Here is a 21426-nt window from a genome sequence, read left to right on the forward strand (position 1 = left end):
TAAATGCTAGATATGAAAAGGGGATTATTACCAAAGATCCAACAGACCTGAAAAAGGTAATAATGAACAACTTTATAATAACAAATTGGACAACCTAGAGAAATGAGCAAACATTGTTTAAAAACATAAGTTACCACAGCTGACAGAAGATGGAACAATGAGAATAGCCTATAAATATTTTTAATTTGATTTTAAAAAAAAATCTTACAAATAGGTGTGGCACGGTGGCTCACACCTGTAATCCCAGCACTTTGGGAGGCCGAGGCAGGTGGATCACGAGGTCAGGAGATCGAGACCATCCTGGCTAACATGGTGAAACCCTGTCTCTACTAAAAATACAAAAAAATTAGCCGGGTGCAGTGGCCGGCACCTGTAGTCCCAGCTACTTGGGAGGCTGAGGCACGAGAACGGCGTGAACCCAGGAGGCAGAGCTTGCAGTGAGCTGAGATCGTGCCACTGCACTGCAGCCTGGGCAGCAGAGTGAGACTCCGTCTCAAAAACAAAAACAAAAAAGTCTTACAAATAAAACTCTAGGCCCGTACAGTTTCAATTGTCAATCATTTAAGGAAGAAATAGGACCATTTTTATGTCAAATGTCTAGAACAGAGGAAAAAACCTTTCTGAATCATTTTATAAAGCCAATTTAAATCTAATACTAGAAATCCCAAAAGAAAAATAAATTATGCACCAATTTTATACAATATCCAACAAATAACCCCTACGAAATAAATGTTAAAAAATGCAACACAGTATTAGCACATAAAAAGGAGCAACATTTTAAAAGCATGTTACATCATGACCTAATAGGTAATTCTGAAGAATTCAAGGTTCTCACATTTAGAAGTTCACCTCCACTACAATGCACACTGTATTCTGCATGAATTCTCTGTTCGCCTGTATGACTCCCAGCATGCTGACTTCTCAATTTCAAATCATCCTAATTTCTAATGTCTACTTCACTCAACTCAGTGTCTATTTATAGTCCCTTTCTGAAATTTGTCATTGTCTGAAACTATTTTGGGTTTGAAATGTTTAAGACCACCAGCCAATTAACCTATAAGGTTTTTCTGAATATCAGCCCATTTTTCTTCATTTTCTTTCTAACTTAGATTCCAAAGCCTATCATTTCAACCACTCTCTTGAGGATAATTTAAATTATCATTCATCTGTCTTCATGTCATCTGGCTATATTCCCATTCTAGACAAGCCACTAGTCTACTCTATGCTTGCACCTAATAGGATTGCGCAATTAAAAAAGTAAATTTACACAATTGGGATAATTGGTAAGACCTAAATTATAGTTCCTAACCTGACAGGATCCTCAACACCATTAAACACACTCATAGGCATATATTTTTAAAATTGGCATTCTACTTCAGAGAAAACATAAATCATCAGATTTAATTTTCTCAACTTTCCATCAGCAAATATAAAAACTAAAGCACATCAGCCTCGTCCTTTCTTTCTGACTCCCTGTGCCAATGGAGTAACATTTTGTCCATCTACTACAAAAACCAGCTCTGCCATCTGTCTTCTGTTTTCCCATATCTTGCCTTCACATTATCTAATCCTTCCTTATTCTCTCATGTGAAAAAAAAATTTTTTTTCTATGAATCCCACATACTCCCCCAGGTATTTCTTCTATTTTCAACTTTTTGCAAGAGTCGTCTAGAGTAGCTGCTGTTTCCACTTTGTCATCACACATTTATTGATCAGGAATCTTCATTGTGTCTCCTCTCCCTTGCCATTATGCTGGAGAGCTTCACCCAGGCATAAACATGAAAGCCATGACAACGAAACTAATGGACACTGTTGGAGCCTCATCATTACCCATTGTTTACTCATTTGCTAGAAGTGACCACTTTCCTCGCGTGGAGGTTGATCACATTTTCTGTTTCTTCTGCTAGTCTTTATGGAACTAAATTCCTGACTTTTTTTCTGATTCTTTAGCCATTGCTTATCTTTTATTTGGCAATAAAACTTGAGGTTCATCAGGAATTGGCCATAGGCTACTTTATCTTTCTCTCTACATTCTCTTCCTTGGACTTCATAATAATCCTCGTGTCTCCAATTTTTTCCCCCAAGAAAACCTCCTTATGTATGTCTTCCTCTTAAACTACTCATAAACCCAGCTGCCTTCTCTGAATTTTCACATGGATATCTCAAAATGAAACATCGCAAATCAACCCAATATTCTTTACCCACTGTCTAGATTTTTGTTCTATTTCTGTAAAAATACTACTATGTGTTTAAAGAAAAGAAAAACAAATAGTATAAATAAAACTCATAAGAATGGCTAACTATAGAGAATAAACACACGAGTAGTCTGAGATGTAGGCAAATTTATAAGATGTTAATTAGAGAGAGAGTAGGCAAGTAAGCATCTTATGAGACATACAGTAGGTATGAATAGCAACTTAGTAATCTCTAAGACATGTTAAAAGTACATAGGATAACGGAATATGTGATTGAAAAAACATAGGTAGGGCAAATGCAAGTGTTACTTACAGACAGAAAGGATGAAAAGGCCCAATTGTGAGTTCTGGAACATGCCAACTCCAGAGAAACAGCTATGTCATCCCCAAATTGGCCACTGTTTGATGACATGATAGTCCTATTTTGTCCCCATGCTCCACTAGAAACTCATATGAGACTTAGAGCTATTCATCAGGCTCATTGGTAAGCAAGTAACAGCCATGGCCGACATGCTTGATCAATACAGCATTGGTTGGTTCCAGGCACAATTTGACTGCTGAATTCCTTAGTTTAACCTCAGTTTTCTCCTTAACAGTTACCCTACCAAGTGGAGATTGATGTATCTCAGAGATATAGGACCTATGAACATTGCAAAACACAGGATTCCACAGTCCTTCTCTCCTCTTGTACCCTATCATAAAGTTAGGACCTATGAACATTGGAAAACACAGAATTCTGGTAGCGTAGTCCTTCCCTCCTCTTGTACCTTATCATAAAGTTATCTCACCCCATCTTTTTCTTCTTGTTTGGCTTTGTGCGTCATGAATGAATTAAACAAGGATGTAACATTAGTATCTTAATCTAAATGGTCCATGAATATTTATTTTTCATAATGTCTAAAATAGCTTGCTTAATGCTATACTTGGGAGGCTACTGAGATAATTTTTCATAAAACATCTTCCATCACAAATATCTTCTCATGTATTTTCTACCTCTGTAAATGACACTAACATTTATATAAACAATTTTTCTTCGAAACTTATTTTCAACAGTTGATGTTATGGTTGAGATCAGGAATGGGTCTTACCTTAGTATTCCTCAACTCAACTAGCATTCTTAATTCTCGTAGTCCTTAGTTTGTCAGGAGTTATTTGCAAAATGTCTGTCTACCAAAATCACTCTAATTTTACTGAAGCAGGAACTATGTCTGCTTTCTACAACATGATATTTCCAACACCCATCATAATGTTTCGCATTAAAAGATGCTCTCTACATTCTCCTTTCCTAAATAAATGCCTACCAGATTTTCTTTCACATAGTAGGAATTTAGACTGATTGCAAAGCTGATTGGACAGGAAATAATTTCTAAAAGAAAACTAGAGTACAGTGGCATTTTGCCTTGAGAGAAAAGCCTTGGCACTGTGATAGGACATGCTGATAACAGTAATAGAGGTTGAAGTACAGCTTATCTTTTGTTAAAAAAGAAGTTATCTCATGCTGTGAAAACTTGACATGCAAATGAATGTATGAAATTCACTGGAAGTTCAACTGTGATCTATTTGAATGTTAATGAAGGCTGCTGAGGGATTCTTTTTAATCTTTTCCTTTTTTCCCTTTACTGTTAAAAGAAGCTCTAAAAATACCTAACAATTGATAATTCTTTATTTCTCTCATAATATGATTGATAAACTATTTAAGTAATTTATATTTGTATTTTGAATTATGAAATAGAAAAATCAGCTCTGCAAGGAAGTTTTTGGGACTACCATGTAGTCTTACATTTGAAATTTTTAAAAAAATGCATTTGGCTATGTGAATCCCAAAAGAGAGACGTGTTTACACATTGAAAACTTTGTGCTGAAATAATTTTCAAGATAAAATTGAATTGATGTTAGATATTTTCTAGTGTAATATAGGAACTGATCATTAAAAAAATAGTAGTAATTAACCTAATAGAAGATTTCCTATTGCTAAAACTGTGGTATTTTTTCAGAAATATAAGTTTTTGTTCACATACACATTTAATGTTAAATTAAAATTATACCACAGACAAAAAGATGTTAATTCATTATGACATGTGAGTGTTTCCTTGTGAATTCCTCACCTCACTTTAATGCTGTAAGATTTCAGTTTCTTCCTTATATTTCCCCCAGGGGCTTTTATGACTCATTTTGTCCCTCAAATTATGTTTCACAAACATGATTCATTGGTCCCTACCTTTTTTCTTTCTATGTACTTGCTGCATTATTCACTTACTTAACAAATAAATGATTGATTGATTACAAAATGCTATTTTCCGCTTTCCCCCTCTTTTCTGAAAATCATATCTATTCCAAAATCTTCAGCTAGAGTAACTCAACAATACTTAGTTACACTTTCATATTTTCATATGATTGCTGCAATTACAAGTCATATATAATAACAACAACAACGACAACAAAATTCAAGGCAACCGAAACTGATCTCACTCTAAGCCTCTTCAATACCACTGTCAGAATAATATTGCTGATTCACAGTTCTGACTATTCTATTACTGTGCTTGGAAATCTTGTATTGCTCATTATTTCTTTACATTAAACAAAATTTCTTACATTCAAGGAACCTCACAAGTCATTACTAAAAACTTCTTACTTGCCATTATCCCTGCTTTTCACTACAAGAACATCTACAAGAACTCTGCCTCCTAGCCAGAAAGCCCATGTGCCATTTTCCCAGGAATGTCTGACAGTTTTCCACAGACCTGTGGCTTGACTCATTCCATCTGTTTGAAATGCCTTTTTAATGCACCTAAATTTTTGATATTTCATCTATACTTTAGCATCAGATTCAATGTATTCTCCTTCCTGGGTCTAAAACACAAGAGAAAGGAGACAGAAATTTCTGTAAAAGCCTACAAACCTCTCACGCTTCATTTATGTTTCTGACCACGTATTTTCTTGATTATAGTTAGTTGCTGTTGCTCTCATGTCCCCTGCTAGATTATAAAGTCCTGGGACTAGGGATCTTATTTTATTCATGTATGAATTTCTCACAGAACCTAAAGTAGCAGAACATCTTGCAAACACTCAAATATTTATTTGTGAGTAAATAAATAATGCAGCACATACATAAAAAGTAAATGAAACAACACTGACGACATGAAGAATTTCAGAAATACATTAACCATCAAATAATTTACTATCCCTATAGTCATACAGTCTAGAAAACATTAGTTAGCTATAGCTTCTTGAAGAAGTTTAAGACCATTATTTTATAAAATCTATTTCTAGTTCACATCATTTAAAAACAATAATTTATTTGAATATAAAATGCATACACATAATAAAACTATAAAATATACAAAATGAAGTAAAAACTGTTTTCTAAACCTTATCCTTCAGTCTCCCATACCCTTCCAAAGAGGCAACCCATTTTACCAATTCTATGCTATTCGGCTGGTGCAAAAGTTATTGTGGTTTTTGCTATTAAAAGTATGTTTTTTCCAGGGATAATCTACATATATACAAACTTAACACTGTGCATTATCTTGCCATTTTACAGATATCAGGATATTCATACACGTTATTCTGAAAACTATTTTTAACTCAAAAACAATCTTGGAGGTTGTTTTAAATGTTCATACTATCCTTATTGTTTATAATGTTCCTTATTGTTTATACCATAATCTATCCATATATGACTAGATGCTTATTAATGGATATGGAGGATTTTTTTCCATACTACTGTTATTACAAAACTTACCACAATAAATGATTTTGTACATATATCTTTGCACACATCTATACTACAACTGGAAGACACATTCCATAAACAGGTATTATTGGTTCAAATTGTTTATTAATATTTCTTTCTATAAATATCATTGAATTTATCTGCATAGATGCTTTACTAGATTTTTATTTCTGCATACTAAAAAATCACAAACTTACGAGATTAAAACTATATACATTTATTTTCTCACTGCTTCTATGAAACAGCAGTCCAGGCTTGACTTAGCCAAGTTAGCTGCAAGGCTGCAGTTGGGGTATCAGCTGAGGCTAGAATCTCATCTGAATGCCCAACTGGGAAAGGATCCTCTTCCAAGATCACTGGATTTGTGGGCTGAATTCATTATCTTGCACCTAAGGACTGCAAGCCTAATTTTCTTGCAGAGTTGGCTGAAAGTCATCCTCAGCTCCTAGGGGTCATCCTCAGCTCTTTATACTGTGAACCACCCCCAAACCCCCACATACACATGACCACCTGTGTCACGAAACAAGCAAGCATGAGAATCTCTCAGCCCAAAAGAAGTTACATCTTATGTAGTGTAATCACATACACATAATCAAGTATGTCCTGTATATTGTTGTATTCTCTTGGTTAGATGGACGTGACAGGTTATCTCTACATTCAAGCAGGTTACTCAAGGGCCTAGTTTCCCAGATACAGAGATCATGAGTGTGTCTGCCACAAAAATGTATCAGTTCAGAATCCTACCGAACATGGGAGAGAGCCTCATACTCCGCATGCTCTCCAAGTGTATTACCAGAATTTTGTTGATTGTTGCAAATCTGAGCTGAAAGTACATGCTCTCTCACCGTAGTTTTTTTCATTTTCTTACAGTATGTGAGTTTTAGCATCTTTTCACATACTTAACTGAAGTAGATATTTTTATTTAATATTTGTATACTGTTCATGGATGCCTACTTTACCATATATTAATTGGTTTCCCTTGCATTTTTTTTTTTTTGTATTAACAGGTAGGAATTATCTACATGGTTTCAAAAAGCTATTTGTCTCCAATAATGTTGCAAACAATCATTTTTTGGTCAATAGGTTTGGGGATTTTTAAGAATTTCTTCTGTTTGCAGATTTTTTTTTCTTTCCACTTTAAGATAGTTAAGAATATTACCTAGTTTGAGTTCTATTCCTTCATTCGACACTAAATTCCAGATGGATAAAGATTTAAATTTTAAAATTCTTTCTTAAAACTAAGGGGAAAAAATAGCACCACAAGGGGAAATCTCTAATTTGCACTCTACTGGGTGAGTGCCTACCCAAGACCATTTTCGAGAGGCCTGAGCTCAATAAGGTGGGGAATTGCGCTGAAGTGGCATGCCTGTGATAAACTGCTGGCTGCTGGAAAGGCCTGCACAGAGGCTCTCCAAAGAGCGAACCAAGCCCATATCCCCAGACAAGACAGTCCTAACTCAGCTGCACTCTTTTACCACAAGTGGGAACCCACTGTAGCTGAGAAGTATGAGGTTCACATTCACAAGTCACATCCTCAGTAATGCCTTCCCTGGCCACTCTCTAAAACTTTAACGACGTTCACAACACTTTAAATCTCTCTGTCTTAATTTTTCTCCTTTGATCTTTTCACTATCTGATATGTTATGTATTTCATTCATCTTTTTTTAAATTGTCTGTCTTCCCAGTAAAATGTAAGCACCGTGATGAATGGACCTGGTCAGCTTTGGTCCTCACTGGTTCTCTAGAGTCAAGCACAATGCATGGCACACAGAGCAGGGTGTGCTCAAATACATGCTCTTCATCGAACAGTGCATGGGCATGCATTTTTAAAAGAAACATAGAATGCAAACATCTGATAAGAAAGTAAAGAAGATACTTCAAGAAGCAGAAGAAAATTCCCTTGTGTATTTTCTAAATTGAAATTAATGTTTGGTGCGGTGGCTCACCCCTGTAATCCCAGCCTTTTCAGAGCCTAAGGCAGGTGGATGGCTTGAGATCGGGAGTTCCAGACCAGCCTGGGCAACATGACGAAACCCTGTCTCTACAACAATACAAAAATTAGCCAGGTGTGGTGGCTTGCATCTGTAGTCCCAGTTACTTGGGACGCTGAGATGGGAAGATCACTAGAGCTCATGAGGTTGAGGCTGCAGTGAACTGTGATCTCACCACTGTACTCCAGCCTGGGTGACAGAGTGAGACCCTGTCTCAAAAACTAAAACAAAAGCAAACAAAAAAACCCATGAAATTAATAAAAGTACATTAATAAATCAAGAGCTTAAAATTGTGATACAATAGTAGAATGTGGGCAAAATAAAGTTATTTCCCAAGGAAAAATAGTTAATTCACATTAAAAATCTATTAAATAAATTAGAAACAGCAAAGAACAGAATAGACAAATTTGAAAGGAACTTAAACTGACATAATATAAAAATTCCTTGAATTCATTTGACAGGTCTCCACAGCGCTGTTAAGAGCCACGGGGCAATTTCTGCCTGGAAGTGACAGACATTTAGAACTTGCTAGATTCCAAAGAGAACATAATTCCTCCATGAGAAAAAAACGGGTGATCTATGTGCATTTGGTCATTTTCTCCTTTTCATATTATATTGTTGTCTTAAATAAACCTTATTTGAAATAATCAAGATGGCCCATTTACAGAAATATAAAGGAAAGGTTTTCCTTCAATAGTCAACATAATCTCTATTTAAATATGTATTTATTTGAATTGGATTCTTCAATTTCAGCTTATAGAAATCAGAAGCTTTATTATAAAATTTTCAAAAAGCCTCCTATGTTTAAATTTATTTTGCTATAACTAGACAATTTCTGAATTATTTAAACCTAATACTATTATTCCATTATTTCTTGACATAGGCCCAAACATTGAGAAAATTACATATAAATTAAAAGCAATAAACTTAAAATAAAAATATAATCAAATATAATTTTTAAATGTAAAATAAATAAGTACATAAATAAATAAAACTCCAGCAAATCACAGCATTACAAGTTCATGGGTAACCAGAGCAGTAATGTCGTTAAACATGGTATTGAACTGAAAACTCATTGGCCAGTGAGCCAAGTCTTGGCCTACCAATTCCATGCCACTACCTCACCCCCACCTTTCCTTAGGACCCACTGATGGGAGCAGAACATGAACATACTAAGCTTTCTTTTTTTTTTTTTCTTTTAAGGAGGGAGGAGAAAGTAATGAAGATGTGCATTATTATTCTGCTTCAGGAAAAGCAGTATACAGTAGCCTCAATATTTGCAAGAAAAGGTCTAGGACTAAGGGGTCCCATGATTTTTAAATATATGCTGCCCTTCATTTGCCAAAATCTGTTTAACAACTGACCTCAATTAAACTAGTAATCTTGAAGGTTTATTAACAATTCTACTAGAACAGAGCACAGGGGGTTTTGTCTTATTTTGTTACCACAGTATCCCCAGCACTTAGACAAACAGGCAATCCACATTACTCAAGCACTATCTATTTGATGCATGTAGGTAAGACTTTTATTTTTATTATTCCAACAAGCAGAAGGAAGTTCTCATAAAACTAATGGTGACTATTTCTGGTGAGAGGGTGAAAGAAAAATGTAATTTTCTTTAGGTAACAGATGGGGATTTTCATATCACCTTTTTTAATCTTGTGAAATGTAATTTTTTATAACCATTTAAGTTTGACTTTAAATTCCACTCTATTTCATAAGAGAAAAAAATGATATTTTCAATTTCAGGAAAACGCAGTATATTCTTTTTTTTTCACAGATTTATTTCATAATAAAAATTTTTCAACTGAAAATTAAATCTCAATCAATTCGATTACACGCCACATCTTTATCTTCCTCTCCTGAGACCATGTTCCCATTTATCTGCCTTTTGGCTGCAATCACTGAACCCTGGACACTGTGATACTGATTTTTTCTTTCATTCATCCCCTGGACGCATTAAATCATTGCTGCCATGTTGCTCATGTGATCATAGCGACTCTATTTTCTGATGCAAGGCAGGACACATAGCTTCTGGAAAGGGTCCACAAATGCCTCTGGACTATACCTTTGGAAGATAGGCCCAAGACTCACCACTCTCAAATTCTGCAAAATTATCTGGGATTTCTCCCCTCAAAGCTCTGTCTTGAAGAATGTGAGTCACTTTTCAGAAGCATTCATCTATAGTTAAATCTATTGCTGTTTATTCCAATCGCCCATCAGCCATTTAACTTATTCTCATTTGGTGCTATAAACCAAAGTCCTTCATTGTTACACAGTACTTCTAAAGCCAACATTTGAGATACTCATCTTCCAAGCCTAAGGTCCAGAGTCTAAGGGGGCACTTGAAGTGATCCACATTTGAACATCTATTTCTATTTTTTAATTGTATTATATAAAATTTCTAATGTATATAGTACTTTACTATGGAAATATATGTATAATTTATAAACATATATATCTACATTAGTGTTGGTGCCCCAAGCATTAATAAAATTGAGCAATCCAAAATATGACACTCCTGCAGTTTGGAACACACTTATGTATCAAGACCTGTAGAGAAACACAAAGGCTAGTTGTCTAAAAATCCAAAATTCTCTCTAGCAAGGGAAAGCCTTTTTCTTTAAGGCCATTGTCTTCTCTGTGAATTTAAATAGTCTGTGTTGCAACTCAAAGACTGTAATTTCTTTTTGTTGTTGTTTTTTCTGTGTTTTACCAAATCTGGAATAACATTCTCTGCATAGACTGTTTTTATCATTTTACCTTAGAAAATAATTATTTCAGCAGTTTTGTCTATAAAGCACTTTGTAATTTATTTTGGGGTGGGGTTAATTTTCCTCTACTTATAATTTTGGAAAATTTGATTCATATTGAGTAGTTAAAAGAATGGTACATGCCGGACATGGTGGCTCATACCTGTTATCCCAGCACTTCGAGAGGCTGAGGCAGGTGGATTACCTGAGCTCAGGAATTAGAGACCAGCCTGGCCAACATGTCAAAACCTATTCTCTACAAAAAAATATAAAAATTAGGGGGGTGTGCTTGTCTCACCTGTAGTCCCAGCTACTCAGGGGGCTGAGACAGGGAAATCTCTTGAGCCTGGGATGCTGAGGTTGCAGTGAGCCATGATCACACCGCTGTACTCCATCTTGGGAGACAGAGCAAGACTATGTCTCAAAAAAAAAAAAAAAAGAAAGAAAAAAATTGGTACACTAAACATTACTTATTTACATTTACCTAGGTAAACATTAACTATTTATATTGCCACATTTGTGCATTTCTGTGCTCAATCTCCTCTTATCTCTCTGTCTCTCAACCATAATTCTGAAATTTTACGGATCTACTGCAGACATCATGCCACTTGATCATTTGATATCTCAACGGCAAAAAGAACGGCATCCTGTTATGTAACCAAAATACCATTATCATGTACAACAAAAGTACATTGAGGTAATATTATCCAATATACAGTTTATACCCAAACTTTGCTAATTTTCACACTAACATCCTTGGTAACTGCCTTGCCTCACCCCAGAATTTGATAATCACCTACTGGACATGTTACGCGCATCCGTGTGAAGAGACCACCAAACAGGCTTTGTGTGAGCAATAAAAGCTTTTTAATTACCTGGGTGCAGGCGGACTGAGTCAGAAAAAGGAGTCAGCAAAGGGAGATAGGAGTGGGGCAGGAACAAATCACAATGGTGGAATGTCATCAGTTAAGGCAGGAACTGGCTATTTTCACTTCTTTTGTGGTTCTTCAGTTGCTTCAGGCTATCAGGATGTATACATGCAGGTCACAGAGTATATGACGACTTAGCTTGGGCTCAGAGGCCTGACAGTACGCATTTTACATTTAGTTGTCACTTGCTCAATTCTACAATAAACTCAAATATTTATCAACATTACTACTTTCATAACAGTACCAAATAACAAGCTAACTAAAATAAAAACATTACTTTGCATTTGTTTTTGTACTTATAAATTATTCCACTGATAGTGTACAGTCAGAATACTGTATTCAAAATTTTCTTGGATTTATTTTACCTTCTGTGATGGTTAATTTTATAAGTCAACTGACTGGGATAAGGGAAGCCCAGGCAGCTGGTCAAACATTATTTCTAGGTATATCTGTGAGGGTGTTTCTTGAAGAAATTAGCATTTGAGTCAGTAGGCAGAGTAAAGAAGATAGAAAGCCCTCACCAATGTAGGTGGACATCATTCATTCCAACAAGGGACTGAATAGAGCAAAAAGGTAGAGAAAGGATGAATTTTATCTTTTTGCTTGAGCTGAGACATCCATCTTCTTCTGGCTTTTGACAGCTGAGCTCCTGATATCCAAGCCTTCAGCCTCAGACTGGGACTTATCAACTTCCCAGTTTCCAGACCTTTGGTCTGGATCTGAAACTACACTACGGGCTTTCCTGGGCCTTCAGCTTGCAGATGGCAGATCATAGACTTTTCAGCCTCTGTAATCATGTGAGCCAATCCCTCACGCTCAATATCTTTCTATGTATCTATGTAGCCTGTATTGTCTCTCTGGAGGACCTTGACTAATATACCTTCTTTATCTTAATCAATTAATCAATTTGACATAGAGTTAATTAGTCGCCGAGAAAGCCTTACCATTCCCCTCAGCTTGAGTAAACTTTAGGCAGGTTTCTTCCTGCCTCCAGGATCTTAAAGCATTTACTTTAGAAAACTTCTCATGGTAAATCCTCTCTCTGCACTTTTGAAATGCAAATCTTTTTAAAAGCCTCCTTCCACTTTCACAACTCAAGAATAGACCTAGGAGCCATGCTTCTGAAAGGAAGATGTAACCCCTCTCCCTCTTTCTGTGGGAGAGTAGGAGCCTAGCTGCAGTGGGGCACCTTGCTCTAAGTTGTAAAGCTACCTCCTATCATGAAAACAAAAAGTTTACTTTTCCTTTGGTTAAGGCCAACTGGCAAACAAAATTGGCTTAAGGTTCCCTCCAACCCCAGATCTTAAAAACGTTACAGCTCTTGCTGGTGTCGAGTTGATCTGTGCCCACTACCCTATTGCTGGCCGTAATATCAGAATAAAATCAACCTCTGTCTGCTCATTTTCTCCAGTGCGACTTTCCTCTTTAACAGTGGTAAGATTCCTTATCTGTTTATTCAATTTGATTTTTTGAAGATTTGGAATACACTTCAAAAGTCAAAAGTGTTATGCTCAGAAGAGTTGTCTTCTTTTCCCTACCCCATGTACCATGTTGCCAGATTTCTTCTGCACGTCACTGTTTCTGGCTTATTCTTCCTGTGGTTTTTGCGGGAAGAGAGGAACACAAATAACCAGGTAGGACAGATAGCACACTCTATCTACGATGTTAACGCTTGACAATGCATCCAGAAACTCACTCTATACTACATAGATCTCTTTTGTTTTTAAGAGACACATAGCATTCCATTACATGTATATACTATAGTTAATTCAATCAGACTACAGTGCATTTATGTAGTTTCTAATATTTTGCAGCTAGCAATAATGTCACAATGAATAATCATTTGAACATATTTCTCCCCACCTTCTACTTTTGATGTTAATTCTTACTGCAAAGGGCAAATTGGCAAGTACATTGATGAGATATCACACAATTCCTCTTCATAAGGCATACTGTCTGGCACTAACACCAGCAATTAATGAGAAGGCAGGTATCTCCACAGCAATGCCAGCAGAATTATGTTATCCAGCTTTTACAATTTTTCTCAAAGTACAAAAGGAACAATGCTATTTTTATGCATAGTTTCAACCTGCATTTTAATTATTATGACTGAAGTGACCACATTTCTTTACTTTGGTCAGATTCATTATTTGTTCTTGCGATCTTTCCATGTTTTTATGTGTTTTAAAAAATATATTGGGGGTATTAGCATTTTATTAACACGTTAGTATTTTACTGAAGGTCTTTTAAGCATTTAAAAGGAGAACGGCTTTTCTCCTTTGATTTAATCATTTAGAGAACTTTATCAATGATTTTCATAATGAACATGCTTATCTTTCTGAAATAAGCCTATTTATCTACAATGTACCCTGCCTTTTTGCTTCATTTGCTATTTTATTTAGAAGTTTTGTGTTGATATTCATATTTGTAATTAGTCTACAATTTTCTTGAAAATTTGTTTCCACTTCTAGTCATCTCACTTTCAGTTTATTACACATTTAAAAGAAACTATCTATTTATTCTATTTACCTCCAGAGAGGTGTTTACAATATTATGTCAATTAAAAATTTTTTTTAATTTAAATTGTTATTTCCTTATTAACATTTTCACATTTTGTTTTTGCTTTCTTTTTTCTTATTGGGTAGGTTAGTTAGTGGTTTGAATTTTCCTAATTATATAAAACACAAATTTTATTTAGTGATTAATTATATTGTTCTCTGATTCCTATCTAAATAATATTATAATTTTTATTTATTTTTTGATATTCTGTTTGCTTTCACGTTTTTCTTTTCCTAGCTTTTCAAGTTAGAAATTTATTTAAACTAATTTAACTCTCTCATTTTTATTGAAATACGTGCTTCTGACTATGAGTTTTTCTTTCTTCATAGTCTAAAATAAATCCTATAATTTGGATACATAGTGTTTTTAATTTTTTAAAATAATTTTAATTTTCGTGTCCATATTCTCCAAAAATTATTTAGAGAATTTTAAAATTTCCAGATGGAAGAACTTTTTTTTATCCTTAACTTATGATTTAATTGCGTTCTAACAGCTTTATTTTATTCCACTATTTTTTCCATGTAAACTCTTACCTGATGATTTTTAAGTAATTGTTTTACACTGGAGAATATATTCTTTAATGAATAATATAAAATATAAATATATCCAAAAGATATATATTTGATATATAAGCTAAATTTTTGTGTTAGTCTGTTTTCACACTGCTATAAAGACATATTGGAGACTGGGTAATTTATAAAAAAAGAGGTTAAACAGACCCACAGTTCCACATGGCTGGTGAGACTTCAGGAAACTTACAATCACGTCAAAAGGAGAAGGTGGAGTAAAGACCTCCTTCGCATGCTGACAGGAGAGAGAAGAGTGTGTTAAGGAGAAACTGTCAAACTCATAAAGCCATCAGATCTTGTGAGACCTCACTCACTTTCACGAGAACAGCATGGGGGAAACCATGGCCGTGATCCAATCACCTCCCACCAGGACCCCCCTCCACACATAGGGATTATGAGTATTAGAATTTGAGATGAGATTTCCCTGGGGACACAGAGCCAAACTATATCAATTTTACAGTAAATTGATATATTACATATATCACAGAAAGCAATTATTATGTTGATTATATCATACCCTTATTTCTTTATTTTGAATGTAGAAGCCATGTTAATATTTCTTATAATGTCTGGAACCACAACTTTAAATAAGTTTGCTTCTGTGCTACTTTTGCACAGGTATCAATCATTTTATAGCTTCGTTTTGATTATAATATTTAGCATAACACTGTCCTTCTTTGCCATATTTAATGCTTTGTAGTCTGAATACTGATTTTTTTCCTGACATGAGGATTATAATTTCTGCCTTCCTAATACTTCCCTCAACCCCACTTTACTTTTTTTAATCTATTCTCTATTTTTAGCTTTCTGATTTTCTTCATTTTAGGGGTGTTTCTGGTGTATAGCATTTTTGGGGTTGTGTTTCGTAAACTGATTTGAACATCTCTGTTTCCTAATAAAGGAATGAAATCGGTTGGCATTTATTTACACAAATGATTTTATTGTTCTCACTCCATCAAATTATTTTGTTTGTGTGATTTTTTTCTCCATGCAGGCTTTAATTAATTTATTTAGTTATTTAGCTTTATTTTGAGTCATTACAGATGTTTGCATTTTTGTGTTGTTTTCTCTATATGGACCAACATGTTTTACAGTGCTTTCAATCCCTTTTTCTTATTATGTGTCTAAAATCTGGTTTCAGTTTTATGTGACTTACTTGACTCCTACCTCTTAACTATGTGACGATGAGTAAGAATTATATTACTTTCTCTTTTTGTTTACCCTACACATTTTCAGTTTTTACATTGCAATGTTTCCGTGTTGTTATATCACTTTTATATATTATTTTCCCACATTTGTTTTAGTATTATATCTGCAATTACATATATTCACTTCCCTTCGCCAATTCTTTTGAAAATTTCTCCCATCAACTCCTGATTGAACGAGCCAGGTCTCTTAGTGGAATTCTTGGCATCTTTCATGAGTCCATATTCCCTTAATTTGTGCACACTGAAAACTATTTTACAGACTTAAACTTTGAAGGACATCTTAACAGGATATAAAATTTTTCTTCAAAATTTTCCCTTGATTTTATTGAAGGAGCTGATTTCATTAGAGTGTAATGCCAACTTGATTTTCTTTCCATTGAGGAAAATGTGGTCTTTTTGCATAGGGCACGATAATTTATTTCTATCTATTACTAACATCTAATAATTTTATAAATATATGTCTTGATTGTAAAACTCTGGACACATTTTTGAAGGTACAGGATAGTCTTCTAAAAATGTGGATTCTGGCTGAGTGCAGTGATTCATGCCTGTAATAGCACTTTCGAAGACTGAGATGGGAGGGTCACTTGAGAACAGGAGTTGAAGACCAACTTGGGAATATAGCAAGACCCCGTCTCTACAAAAAATTTTAAAAATTAGCTGGGGCTGGTGGCAAAAGCCTGTAGTCCTAGCTACTTGGCAAGCTGAGGTAGGAGAATCCCTTGATTCCAGGAGTTCGAGGCTTCTGTAAGCTATGATCAAGTCACTGCACTTCATCCTGGGTGATAGAACAAGGCCAAAAGCGTGTCTCAAAAGTTTAAATTAAAAATAAAATAAAATTTAGATTCACATCTTTTGCTTCCTAAAGTAATTATTTGATTAAAATATTAAATGCTGATGAAGCGTTTTTTTCTGTCAAAGTGTCTTTTAAAATATAATGGATTTCTGAACTTATCTTCTACATAGAAAATTATCTTTCTGATACATTTTATATCATTTAAGGCAATTTATTCCATTTCTTTTTTTTTCAGTGACTTTATCACATTTTTGGTCAAATTTATTTCTCCTTTGGTTATTCTGTAATTTAGCACAATATAATGATTTGGCCTTCTTTTCCAATTTATGTCTTGGGTTGTTTAATTTTTCATTTCATTTCTTTCTAATTTGCTTATTTATTTTGATTTTGTTCATATATGCTTCCAGTGATTTTGTTTTTGTTTTTGTAGTAATGAATAAGTAATTTTATCATATCTGCTACTGCTTATTTAAAATTATGTAATTTGGTTTCAGAGATGGTAAAGTTTTTTTCTTCTTTGTGATTTACATTTATGGAGGATTTCTATCATCTACTATATTTTAATTTTTCATATCCTATTTTCTTCTTATTGTAGACACTTATTTCCTATTTTTTTTTGTAATATCTTATTTTCCTGGATTAGATACAATTATTATATATAGATGAAGTGAATGTTTTGGAAAATTTACTTACAAGTTACATGACCACTGACAGGCTATCCTTCAGTCCTTGGTTTGAAATTATCAAAATTTTTTATATGACACAAGAAATTTATATGACATAATATATTCCAGCCATTAGTTTATTTAACTGTAAAAGATACGAAGCAGACAAAAGAGCACATAACCAAAAGCAGATGCCTCAGAAGCTCTTGAAAAACATCAGGTACAAGCTCTAAACTCTGTCCTCCACCAACCACCACATGGGATGCCACTGGTGGCAAGAGATGATTTCAAGCTACACCTTCCATTCCTTAGCCTCATATTATAGCCACCAAGGTATCAATTTTGTCATAGTTAATAATTCTGATATCTAGATACCAGTTAACATAACTTAATTACTTTAACTGAATACATTCAGGTGGCAGCACTGCAAATAGATAAACTGGAAGACGTGTACGTGCTCTGCCACAAATTTGATACAAGATTTAGGGAGTCAACATTTTCCTAAAGAAACCTACCACTCCATAGTCCAATCATAATAATGGAAGTTTTATAAGCTAAGATTAATTACTGAGAATGCAAAACCATGGAATATTATTTCAAAATATTATCCAGCAACTATATTTCTCTATTTTATTGCAGTTTTTAAAAATGGCATACATCCGTTTATAACTAAAATTAATTTTTAACCAAATATAAACCATTTTCAAATATAAATGGGCATACATCTGTCACATTATCATCATATTGGATAAATAATATCATTCTTTGATGCCTTTTATAATATTCAAGTTTATTTTTAAGTTTTCCTCCAAAATTTTAGTAATATTATTACTTAATATTTGCCTGTGGTTAGAGAAGGTAGATAGCAAACATCTAACACAGTTCTTTGACTTCTAGGACAGTGAACTCCTATGTCACTAATCTCTGTCAAGGGACCGATTTTAATCTCTAGTGTCTACGATTGAATCCTGATTCCCCAAACAGGTGACTGGGGCATAGAAGCTGCTCACCAATTATTTTTGGAAAGTTGAATAAATATTTGAATGTATCACAAGAGGTGTATGCACCATCATTTTTTTCCATTTTATTGAAAAGACTGCTGACCTTGCCTGTATCTATATACAATATCTGAGTTGGATTAATAACTATTTTAGCTTTATAATATTCTTAGGTGATGACATAAAGGAGGTTTAACACAGACACCCTTATCATTGGAGACAAACAGAAAGGAAGTTTAACATCCTTAACTAGGTAATACTCGTGTAACATCTAATATGAATCTAGGCAATCTCACCACCACAAATTAAGTGCACCATAGTAGAGAAAAAGCAATAAGAGAGTGAATATAGACATTAATTAATGCAGGAAGCAGTGCCTATAAATTAGTGTTTTTATTACCTAAAAGCTACACAGTAAATAAAAGAGCACCCAGCACTGGTTACAAAGAATCCAAGTGTAAAAATAACAACTAAAATGCAATTTAAGGTAACATTCTTGAGGGTCTGCAGATTAGGAATAAACATTTTTCCAGCTGCAAATTACATAAAAAGTAAAACGAAATCCTGTGACCTCACTTAGTGTATGCTGAGTTGGCACTGGGGGTTGCTGAAAACATTGCACCACAAGAGCGAGGCACAAATGAGATTGCCTCCAGAGTGGAGAGAGAAAATATCTTTAATTAAGCTTGCTATGTCCTGTGATCTTTGTTATGGCTTTGGATGGCTTACACTTGGAAACACAAATCAGCTATAGACTTTCAAAAGCCAAGAAAAGTAAGAGTATCTGAGAATGACTACCTCAGCCAAGACATTATTTCTTCGTTCATAACAAGTCAAAGACACTCTCGCACCCAGGATCTCAACCTTGCAATGCCCTTTTGTGATTGTCAAGTTTAAAGAAGTAGCTTTTGTTATACTGAATAAACTTCACATGCAGAAGGAAGCTATGAAAATCTCTTGCGAGGCTGCTGGTGGAAAAGACCATGAGTTACAAGATATGAAATTTAACAATAAAGTAAATTATTCTGTTATATTTAGCCAGATAATTATGAAGTACAGAAAAAAATAATTTTTAAGCATTAAAAATACATTATACATCAGTTTAGTGGATCAGCTATCGAATCATCTAAAATGAGAAGGAAAAATTCACAGAACATGTCTGATTTTATTTTTGGAAGTTTGCCACTTTGTCTTTCTTGAAATGTTTTTTCACTAAAGCTTTCAAGCCAAGTAAAGGTTCTTCTTTAAATACATACATTCCAATGTCAGTTTACCTTTCCCCTAAGGGTTACTTGTCTTGCACAAGTGTAGAGGGGAGTAGCTTGTATCACAAGCAGTCCCTCTAACCTCTAATTCTTTCTGTATGCCGTATCTCTCCCACCATTTTCTTTAGTCTGGGGTCTAAATCTCTGTGTTGACTGTTGACCACAGGGAAAGCAGTCACGTGGGCAGAAGCTCCGCCCATCGTAACAATCTCAGCAGATGCGCTGGGGTGGCGACACAGGCAAAGCTTCAACCTGGTATCCCACATTTGGTCTGGTGATAACTGAATTCAAATATTTCTGCGTGAATTAGGGTATATGGGAAGGGAAGGAAATGTTAAGAACAGAAAAATAACTTAAAACTGTAAAGGAAAATTATAAGGGATGGAGGGCAATAGTACTGCCAGACATCTGTCTGACATGGGGTTAAAAGGCCTATCTCCTGAGTTAGACCGTCCAGGCTTGACCACAGTCTGGGCCTTCCTAGCTGTGTAGTCTTGAGAAATTTGCTTACTACTCTGAGACTCAGTTTACTAATCTATAAAAGGGAATCTTAATAGCACCAGAATCATAATGATCATAGAGTTATTGTGAGGGCTAAATTAAATGAATCATCTATAGCAAAATCTGACACATGAATAGTGATAAATAAATCTTAGCCGGCTTCAAATGTTTTCTCCAGGTAACAGCAACAAAAAGTTCACAAATTTATTTTACTTCTTTAAATAAACTGTTAGGGAGGACACAACTCTAATTATCTATTGAGTCATGTATGTCTTTGATTTGTTTCCTTTTATCATCTGCTATAACAGTAGGAAAGTAGAGTTTTATTTTCATCATTTTACTAAAAATGGAAAACAAGCTCTGGAGAGTTAAGTGAATTTTCCAATGTTATAGACATTCAACTCTTTATTTTAGAGGTATTAACCTAATTGCTAACTACACACACACACACACACACACACACCCATATATAACACAGAGAAAAAAATTATATCAACATGAATAACAGTCTCTTAATTTCTAGTTCTCTATCATAATAATTAAAACATTGGTATTTATCATTTTTCTTTGTTACATTTTTGCAGAATTTAACTTTTCTTCCTTTGTGTTATGTTGAGCCATTTGAAATGGCCATTTGTGATCATCTGTGACCTACAAAACAGCAATTTATTATGACTCGAACTAATACGTAATATCAAGATTATGCAGAATTCCTCAAAATAAGACATCATAGTATGAAAAATTTCACCTACATTAGACTTCCCGGGGGGAAGGGACAAACAGAAATGTAATTTATCTTCATCTTTTCTCCCTCTTCCCTACCTACCTCAACACTGTATACGATGTGTAGATCAATTTTAAAGTTTGGGGATAAAATAAAAGGCATCCATCAGCATATATTAAAGGTCAAAATACACTGTATTACAAAATATTCACCAAACAGCAATAATGAAGCCCAATATATGAAAAATATTTTTGGCTTAAGAAATTCTCTGAAATATAATTTCTGGATTGATCTGTCAATTTCTTCAGTCAACAAGAATCACCCACTAAAAATGGAAATGCTTTCTAATGTGTAGAGTTTTGTATAGAGTTCAGCAAGTAAAGACTCCTTGTACGATTTAACTTCAAGCTAAAAACGTGGTGGGGTCACATGATGACCACACTGCCCTGCACACAGGTAAGCAAAAGGAAAAACCTTTCTTGGGGAATTGTTACCAGCTATTCAGACCACATGGGAAGTGCAAATTCTGTAATTCAACAT

The sequence above is a fragment of the Symphalangus syndactylus genome, chromosome 16 (assembly GCF_028878055.3).
Source record: "Symphalangus syndactylus isolate Jambi chromosome 16, NHGRI_mSymSyn1-v2.1_pri, whole genome shotgun sequence".
Classification (NCBI taxonomy): Eukaryota; Metazoa; Chordata; class Mammalia; order Primates; family Hylobatidae; genus Symphalangus; species Symphalangus syndactylus.